At 39.9% G+C, this 10,496-nt stretch overlaps 1 pseudogene; it reads left to right on the top strand.

The window, feature by feature from the left end:
- The first annotated feature begins 727 nt into the window (after window positions 1–727).
- Window positions 728–9,087, top strand: LOC115258500 (uncharacterized; annotated as a pseudogene).
- Window positions 9,088–10,496: the final 1,409 nt, after the last annotated feature.

The raw sequence follows: 10,496 nt of genomic DNA, 5'->3' as shown, positions 1-10,496 counted from the left end.
AATTTCTTACCGATTTTGGCAACACCCGATTTTGGCAACATTTTTTTACCGATTTTGGCAACAAAAAATTTTGACCAAAAAGTTTTATCGACAAATCGTTTGTATTTGTAAATGTAGTGTTATATTAGCCTTACTTTTCTTCAAAAAATCAAAATTCATCAAATTTTCCAAAATCGACAATTTTACAAATCATGACGTAATTTTTGAACGTCGCCTACAGGGATCGTTTTATAGCTTGTGAATAGTCCATATTTATAATATAAGCCAAATTGACGCATAAAAGTTGAAAATAATCCACATTTTTTTTACCGATTATGGCAACACCCCAATTTGGCAACATAAAATTCATCTCGTGTTGCCAAAATCGGTAAGAAACTGTAATAGGAATCACTGGTTTTGTGGTAGGTTTCGGTCGTTTTTTCCTTTTTGTAGGTGTTACCAGGTACCTATTTCGTGCAGCTATGAGGAAGATACTCTGATAAGTATTTCAGTAACACAAACTAATTAGTCTTTTCACCACATTTCACTTACGAATTTCTATGTTCCTCGACTTCTGGCGCACCCCCTACTATTGGTGTAAATCTGTTCACTAATTACTTTGATTAAGATCAATTTAATTCAAAATAAGTGCAAACTTTGCCGAACTACATATATCGAATCCAATTATGGCGAAATATTTGTGTTTTGAGTTGTTTTTCTACTGTACTACATCACCAGGATCACCAGGATGACGAGGTTTCATTTTTGTTCTCGGTCCATCAGTCAATCCTCAGGGTGTCTACTCAATTTTGAAAATGAATTTCCCTGATATTTCCAGGATTTTTCCAGGTTTTTGAAAGTAATTCCAGGTTCAAGAAACTTTAACAAATCGACTAAACTAAACATGATTTCAGATTTCTAGAAATTCGTGGAAACGCACTTTTTGGGAAATTTCTAGTTCCAACTATAATGACATTTATGGACAACATCCCACCAGCATTTAGGGCGGAAGCACAAGATGATTTTCTGATGGAATTCTTAAAACAATCCTGGCGATACTTTAGGAGAATTTTCTGCATAATTTGATGAAAATTTTGTTTATCAAGTTCTGAAGGAATTTAACCAGAAAAACAACTCTTTATTTTTATAAAAGTTAAGCTTGGCAGTTCCAGCAGATAATCTTTCGAGTAGTTCCTAACCAAACTTTCTTAAATATTGTCAGAAATTAAACAAATTGCAGCTAACGCTTTTGAACAATCCTCCAAGAAACCATCACGCATAGCTTCAGTTAATGCGCACGAGACCTTCGTTGGTTTCAAGATTTTCGCTAAATTCTTCTCTCAGCGATTTCTCCTTTTATAGAAATTGCTAGCAAAAATATTAGATATGTTTATTTATACATATTCACCCTCATTCTTGTTTACGGGCGTATCTACTTTCGAACGTATTTGGTTCGTTCGAATCCACAGCCCATTTGATTTTGCTGGCGTAAACGGGAATGCGAAAGATTTACGTTCGAAAGTGGATTCGATCGAAAACAAGAATGAGGGTGAATAATAGAGAAACATGTTTTAAATCAATAGTTTTGGTTGTCTATAGCTTCAATCTTGAAAGAAGTAATTGACAATTCAGAATATACTAATAAGTTGGTAACCATGTTCTAAAACTATTGCATTATGTCCATCGAAAATAGTCTCTCTCGAGTTCTTTAAAATATGTGGAGCTCAGAAGCAACTATGGGAAAAAGAGAGTTGACAATTCTTTTAAACATTGTTCAGAATAATGTATGAGTTGAAGAAATCGTCAGAAAAATATTCAAAATTTCTTCCAGAAGTCATCTAGTTAATTTCGCTAGAAATGCTAACATCGAATCCGCCAGGAGTTCCAATTGATCAATCATATTCTGCAGGAGTTGCAGGAACTACGATTAAAATATATCTTTAAGTTCCTTCGGGTATTTTAGATGTTACAGGCAATTGCGAATTTGTCAGGCAAACCTCAATAAATTCTGCTTTACAGTAAGCTCATTTACATGGAATTAAAGAAAAATAGATTATACAATTTAGGTCACTAAGCCAATATTTAAAGCTGTAATTGATTGAAAGATTTGAGAATTCAAAATCTTAACTATAAAAGCACGTCGACTCAATTTTCCGAAAAGTAAAGCAGAAAATTGGAGATTGCTGTGGAAAAAGCACAAGTTAGTATCAACGTCAAGGGTAATGAATATCTGATAAATAATAATTAACGAGCGGGTATTTAGTAGCGGCGCAGCCGAAATTTTTATTCGCTTTGAGGCATTTTTAACTGAAAATTTGGATAGAAATGATAAACATAGAAATTCCCTGATTGTCACCAGAATTCCCTGAGAATTCCAGGATTTTTCCAGGTCGAGTAAAATTCCCTGATTATTCCAGGTTTTCCAGGTTTTTCCAGGTAGTAGACACCCTGATCCTGTAATCGTATTTTTTCTGGCAGTTCGCCTTTTAGTTCGCAGCATCTGTTGCGGCATTCATAGCTTGTTTTGGTCTAGGAATTTCTAATCCTAAAGGGGCATCCAGATTCGGGCAACAACACAAGACCGTATATAATTTGATGTCCGTGTTGGGGGACGGCTTGTGCGTTTTTGTACTGGATCGCTCCTGAAATTTTTGGAGCGCTACAAATGCACATTAAATTTCAGGGACAAATGTACAAACCTTAGTAAAACATACAAAATAAACAGACAAAATGTTCACAACAATTTACAAACGTAACACACTCCATGCAACAATCGAAGAATTTTCCATGAATTGGAGAATGCAATCCATGGAAAATTCTTAAAACTACTTTACAACGTATTAACTATATTACAAACGTAACACAACACCAGCAACAGCGGAAGAATTTTTCAAGAATCGAAATCGCGATTCTTGAAAAATTCTAAAAAACTCCTATTTACCATCCTTTCAAGTGGTCGGTTGATGGCAGCGATGATCATTTTATTTGGTGTCACCAGACTAACTAAAATACGTAAGCCAAACGCGCTTACCAGATAACTCCGCGAGTTAAATTGCCACCAGGCTAACCTTAAACTAATTGCCACCAGGCTAACTTAAAACTAATAACGCCAGCGAATCCTGGCAAAGGGTATGATCTAACGCCATTAACACTTATGTGGCCGGCAGGGTACCCGGGTACCTTTTTCAATTTCAAATCTCGATATTTTAATGGTTATTGAGACTAGGATGTTGGAACTCTGTTAGATCTTAGAACTCGTGAATATACATCTATTACTGGGGTTGACCAAATTTTAAAGTGAGGAGGGGCAGGGGGAGGGGCTCCTGCATTTTTTTTATTACGTGGAAGGCCGGCAGGGTACCCGGGTACCCACGAAATTGAAATGATCATATCTCCGTCAATTTTTCATCGATTTTGGAAATTTTTAGCTCATTCAATTCAGAAACTCATTATCTATCGGGAAAATATTTGGTTAGACCGATCTAATCACCGTGGTTTTCGGAAAATCATGTTTTTGGGAGCATGTCCTTATACCATATTGAAACCCACATTGTTAAGGCTAGGATACCTTAAAGTGTTTATGGTCAACCATGGCCTCACGGGAAGCGTGTTCCGAAATCACAGTTTCAAAGTCAACACGTTTTATGATTCCAGGCCGGTCAGATACAATATGCCAAAGCAATTATACGATGCTTGGTACCGAAATTGCTACTAACCTACCGAAAATCCCGTATATTCTATTGTATAAAAACACGGATCCGGAAATCCGGATTTTCCGGTACCTATGGTGATCGGACCGGTCTAACCAAATACGATGTCTATAGATAATGAGTTTCTGAGTTGAATGAGGCAAAAACTTTTAAAATCGGTGGAAAAATCGCTGAGATATGATCATTTCCATTGCGTGGGTACCCGGGTATCCTGCCGGCCTTCTACGGGTGTTTTTTTTTGGGGCCGGATCACAACGTCCGAGGCCATACTGTCCCGGTCGTTAAGTCGCGTTTTTTTTTCGAAATAACATCCAAAAGTTTGGGTGCGTCATAACATCCTATGTGCCTTCTTTCCTTGGACTTCGTGACACACTTACATGTTTGGACGTTATGCCCCGAAAAAATGCGCCATAATGTCCTGGGACATTATGGCCTCGGACGTTATGATACTGCGCCTTTTTTTTGTTGGCCACACTACGGTTAACCAACGGCCAAAGAACTTCCATCAATCAAGCACTTAGCCTTTATCTATCTTTAATGTTGCGGACAGTCATATCTGATCTACTCTAAGTTTACCTAACCTAAACCAGAAGGATCAACAAAGAAACAATAAACCATAACATGAACGTGGGTTTTTTAGTTGGGCGCCAATGTAACGGAAAGTACATTGGAACCTTATAAATGCGCAACGCCCCACGTTGGGCGCCAATGTAACAAAAAAAAAAGTTTTGCGGAACAATACAAATGCATTGTGCTCCCGAAGGGTACCGTAAACCGGGGTCAAATTGATCAGCGGGATGAAATTGATCATTTGGGTACTACATTGTAATTGCATATCAGGAACTTCTAAGCGACGCAATGATCTCAAACTTCTTACTTCATCTAGTTCGTAGATGTCTAGGGTTGAGTTTAATCTATTAAGTTTTTAGAAATAAGTTAGTTTTACTTTATTTTTTTAAAGAGTTTGCAATGTATTTCTCACTTAGCTGAAATCATTGCTTCTAAACAATCGATTACCACTAGGACTTTCCGTGATTTTTTTGTTTTAACATTTTTATGGAGCCTTGGTTGGAAAGTTATGAAGCTATTCTGAATATGAATAGCTTAAAAATAAGTTCTTTTTTTGACGAAAAAGTCATTTTTTGTAACAGATAACACTTATTTCAAAGGAAATTGCCTACCTTTAGGCGTTAAGGGGGAAATTTCATAATTTAATTTGAAATTTTAAGTGTCAAATCCACTAGTTGTAAGAGTTTTGACGCGTTATCCGGGTTTAGAAGAGCAAAATTAAGTGGGTAAGGGAATTTTTCGTTTTAACCGATGCTTAATTGTACACTGATCAATTTCGCCCCAAAGTGGCATCTTCAATTTTTTGATTTTTGAAGTAATTTACCTTAAAGTTAAAATTTGTTGAACAAAATTATGTTACATGGTTTCATGGAGATCCACTGGTTACTGATTTTACAGAAATCTATTTGGCAATATTTTGATTGCCACTAATGTTATCCGCAAAAGTTGTTTTAAAGTGATCAATTTGACCCCGGATTACGGTACCACATTGTAGACAACTGCTAATAGAACTCTACAAATGCGCATTTTATTTTCCGCATCGAGCCCCACATTTTGAAGCTTGTGGGATACGAAAAGTAAAATAGGGTATCGCGCCACTTGGGCGGTGGCTTCTATATTCGTCTGTTTTCCACTATAACTCAGTCAATTTTGAACCAATTAACTTGAAATGTTGTACACGGGTAGATACTATAACTATCTCACCACATTCCAAAAGTTGTGTCAATTGGTTCAAATTCGACTGAGTTATAGTGGAAAACAGACGAATATAGAAGCCACCGCCCAAGTGGCCCGATCCCCCCCTATAACGAATACATTGGAACCTTTAGTCTATTCCACACAGAAATACACTGAACGCGACTCACTTGTCGGCGCCCGGATTTTTTTCTCGACCGGCGAACCCGAACTAACATTTTTTTATGTAACTGCAAAAAATTAAAGAAAATATTGCAGACTACATCACAAATTGGACTACAGGTCGGACTCGATTATCCGGAGACTCGATTATCCGGGATTCGATTATCCGGAATTTTAGACTCGATTATCCGGAGTATTTTTTATTGAGATTTTTTAAATATTTTATTGCAGGAATTCAAAATCGTTTAATATTACAATACTGTGCTGACCCGATTTTGGGAGGCCTCGATTGCGATTTCTCCAGATATTGTCGGTTTTCTGATCCGATTGTGTTAGTTTTTTTACAAGAAAAATGTTTTACATTCAGCATACCATTTTACAATCAATGTTAACATAAGTTGATATATTTTGAAATCATATACAAATTACGTAACAACCAAATCTCCCATTACTTTTGAAAAGAGCCAAACAATTTGAAAATTCTTTTGAACAAAAAAAATGCTAAATTTGCGACTGTTTTCAAAATATTATTTACGGTATACTTTGACAACAGACGCCAATCCAGGAATTTCCCAAACAATATCTGCATAGATTCCTTCGGTTATTACTGCTGGGATTCCTCTAGAATTTCCAGAGATTTTTTAATGATGAATTCCCGGTGCAGACTTCCAGCGGTTTGAAGCATCCAAATAAGATGAATTCCTCTTGGTATTCCTCCAAGAACTCCGTATGGAATCCTTCAGTCCGCCTGGGATCTCTTCAGGAATTACTGCTGCAGATTTTTCCTTACCTTCCTTTACCTAGAATACCACCAGGGTTTCCTCTATAAATTTCCTAAGAATTATTCTTGCGTTTCTTGAAAAGATTTCTGGCAGGATTTTTCTGAAGCTTCCTCCAGAATTTACTGTTAGTGGAGCATAAGAAGTCCTTTAGGGCAACTTCAGCAGTGGTCCATTTTTGGTCTAGTTTTATACCGTATTTGGACCAGTCCAAATTGAATAGAACAAGCAAAAATAGACCAAACGTCGCGCGCTCGCACCGATGTTCTAATTTGGTGTGATCTATTTTCAAGGTAAACAAAAGTCACTGCCTTTTGTCGCTGTTCAAAGTTGAAGTGTTTAAAATATATGCGAAAAGTGACCGGAATCCTCCGAACCGATAAAATAACCACCCGCATCATTGCCGGATCATCAAGGATTTTCAACCGGACCAAGGCGTTGTGGCTATAGGTAAGTTTTACAAACTTCCACGTCGCTAGTAGTGTCCGTACATTTTTCTTTGTTTCCTACAACATTTTCTTCCACAGCACTCCCGTCTCTGACCACGCAACAATCCTCCGGTTTCTCATTCGGTTCCGATCGTCTGCAACGGTTACCACTGCACCATTTCCCACACTATTATTTCCGTCGAGTTCGGCGGCTCAGAAAGCGTCATCCGGAAACAGTTTCGGAAGTGCGTCCTGCTCCTCTCCGAAGTCCGAAGCCGGGAGTTGTGCTTTTGGCATCACCACATTACCTTTGCCGTAAGCGAGACGAAACCGCTGTGCATTCGAATCGACTGTTGCCGTTTCCAGTGGATCTTCATTTAGCTCTGCCTCGGAGCACTGCTGTTCGGAGGAGGCACAACAGCTGGTACTAGACAACTGTCAAGTCCTTTCGGAGCGGCCACCACAGCCCCGGCGCCGATCTGTTACCAGCGTGGACCAGGAGGATCGATCTTCGGAGTCCAGAAGTGCGGCGGCGGTGAGTACTATCTCGGGTGTTTAGTGGAACCAGCGCGGGTGCTTTGACAGGCCAGCGCGTAACAATCTGGTGGTCCATTTTAGGAGGTGTCCCCGCCGGATCCGAATTTGGCAGTACATAGCAGGTAATGACTTTTAAACATTTTCCATGACCCAATTTTTCATCATACAGGAGTTTAATCCTCACACTGAAAACCACTTTGCAGTAACAACGACAATCATTTTTTTTTTAATTTTAAATGCCATGGTAAAGCACGATCATCACTCTACAAATGCATCCTGATTCTGTCCGAAATTTCTTGAGGAATTTTGTAGAAAATTCATCAAGGAATTTCATTGGAAATTCCTAGGGAAATTCCATGAGCAATTTCATCCGAAATTCCTTGAGAAGTTTTTTTTCCGAAATTCCTCAAGAAATTCCTTCGAAAATTGATTGAGGAACTACTGCGAAAATTCCTTAAAAAAACTTCTTCAAAAATCCTTTGGGAACTCGTTCAAAGATTCCGCGATTCTTTGGGATTTTTCTCTATGGATTTCTGAAAGAATTCCTCCAGGAATCTCCGAAGGTATTCATCCAAAATTTTTCCAAGGAAATGCCCAAGGAATTTCCGAAGGAATTGCTCCAGGAATTTCCGAAGGAATCCTTCAGGAATTTGCGAAGGAATTTCTTCAGGAATTACCGAAGGAATTCCTGCAGGAATTTCCGATGGAATTTTTCCAGGAATTTGCGAAGGGATTCCTCCAGGAATTTTGGATGGAATTGCTTCAGGAATTTCCAAAGGAATACCCTCAGGAATTTTCGAAGATATTCCTCCAAGAATTTCTGAAGGAATTCCTGCATACATTAAAAAAATACGAGGATGCAGGAGAATTTTATTTTTACTAGTCAAAAACAGCTCTGATCATCAAAGTTTTTCGGTTAAGTTAAAATATAGTTGCTCGGTCAGGAGGGGGCCACGCCTCCCCCCCCCCCCCTGCCCCCCTCTGGCTACGCCCTTGAATACAGTACTTAGTAATATAGGTAGCGCAACAAAAAGAACAAAAAAAAATCACTGTTGGTTAACATACTCTAACTATTATCACAGACTTCTCCAAAAACATTTGCTGTCCTGTTATTATTATTATTATTATTTATTTTGTTTCAGGACAGCATGCTAGACGGGCAGTATAAAATGAACGGAAATGTGTACGAACGGGGGTATCTCTTGGCCGATGGCATTTATCCCGACTGGTCCATCTTCATGAAAACTATCACCCATCCTCAGACAGCGAAGGATAAACTGTACGCCAAATCCCAAGAATCCTTGCGAAAGGACGTAGAAAGATGCTTCGGAATCCTCCAAGCATGCTGGCAGATTTGGTTAATCCCTGTCGGCTTTACGATGAAGCCAGCATGAAGGATGTGATAACTACTTGCATTATTTTGCACCACATGCGGTTACACTATCGACACTGCGACCCTGCAATGCAGGATCAAATTGAAAATATTCAACACGAGCTACCATCATCCCAAACGGCAGGTTTCAGCAGAGCCACATGCCGTACGATTGAAGAACTATGCGAAGATCGCACCAGCATAAAGGACAGTAGGCTATATTTTGCCATGCGGAATGATCTTGTTCAACACCTATGGGCAACGAAGGGTAACAGCAAAGAATGAAAACACCAGCGTTGTAAGGAAAGGTATTGTATTTTTATGATAATAAAGGTTGCATTTTTGATTTACAGAAATTACCATTTTCATCAACCTGATATTCTGGTGACATGCCCGGCCCACGGTAACCGCCCGATTTTCGCGGTATGCACGATGGTCGGTTTCGTTAACCTTTAGGTTTTCTGACGGTGTTGTACTTTTTACAACGTAGCGCGTCCTGAACGGTTAATAGGTGATGCAACTCGTGATCCATTCGCACTCGTCTTCCATTCGCACTCCGCCGTAGATGACAGGAAGTACTTTCCGTTCGAAGATACCAAGGGCGCGTTGGTCCTCTTCACACATAGTCCACCTTTCATGCCCGTAGATAAATGCCCGTCTAAGCGTCTTGTAAATGGTCAATTTCGTGCGGTGGCGAACTTTAATCGATCGATGAGTCCTGCAGAATCCAAAGTAGGCACAAGTGTGCCCTAATACACGAAATCATCGACCACCTCAACTTCATCGCCATCGATCCAAACTCGGGGCGGGGGCGCGCCGGATCTTGTCTTGAGCCCCTAGACACAATGTACTTTTTCTTCGAAAAATTGATGATTCGGTCCCGTTGTTCGTCCTCAAAATCTTGTGCTGCCCGCCTGTCTGACGTTCGGCCAACGTTTCATGCGCCCCAAACGCTTCGCTCAGTTGTTCGAGGAAATAGAGGAACACTTTCTGGCTCATCACGAAACGGCTGCAACCGAAAGACGGAACTTCGATGGGTCCTACCAGATCCGAAAGAACCGAGTCCAGTAGCCCTTCGGCTCGCGAAACACTGGAAGGAAAAGGATGATGTCATGCGTCATCTCACAATTCGAATCCGTCCGCCATCGGCACCAACTTCCACAAGTTCTGGCGATGGATGCGCTTGGGCCAGTAATGCTGGTAGTTCCGGTTCAACTTGTACAGACCACCCACCTGTGTGCCAGATGCGATCACGTTCCCATCGTTCTCGCGAACTTCGCATCTCTTCCACCACCATCAACTCTTCTGACCGATTACGCTAATGGAAAGAAGGTTTGTGGTCAGTTTCAGAATTTTGAGCTTGACCAGAGCCTTCGCGACAGACATCATGCTGCCGTTGTTCGCAGTGCCGCTGTGGCATCACAAAGCCGTTGCTACTTCGCGACATGTGGCACGTGGCGCCAGAGTAGAAGCTAGTACTAGTAGTAAGTACCACTCTTCACCACTTAAGTAATTACACTTTAGACACACTGGTGGTATTCGTACCATGGTACAAGTTGTCAAGAAAATTATTGGATGGCTTTCTTGAATGAAGAAAATTATAAGTATGGAACTCATTTCAATTGTACCATGGTACGAATACCATCATTCTGCTGGTACCTTTACCTTAACCTAAGCCAGGACCTAAGCTTTACCACGCCTATCCCGTTTTACGGTATATTATACTGAACTTTTGGTTAACTGTCTCATGAGCCATGAGCAAAAA

This window comes from Aedes albopictus, chromosome 2, assembly GCF_035046485.1.
Source record: "Aedes albopictus strain Foshan chromosome 2, AalbF5, whole genome shotgun sequence".
NCBI classification, from domain to species: domain Eukaryota; kingdom Metazoa; phylum Arthropoda; class Insecta; order Diptera; family Culicidae; genus Aedes; species Aedes albopictus.
This window is presented reverse-complemented; position numbering and strand designations above follow the sequence as displayed.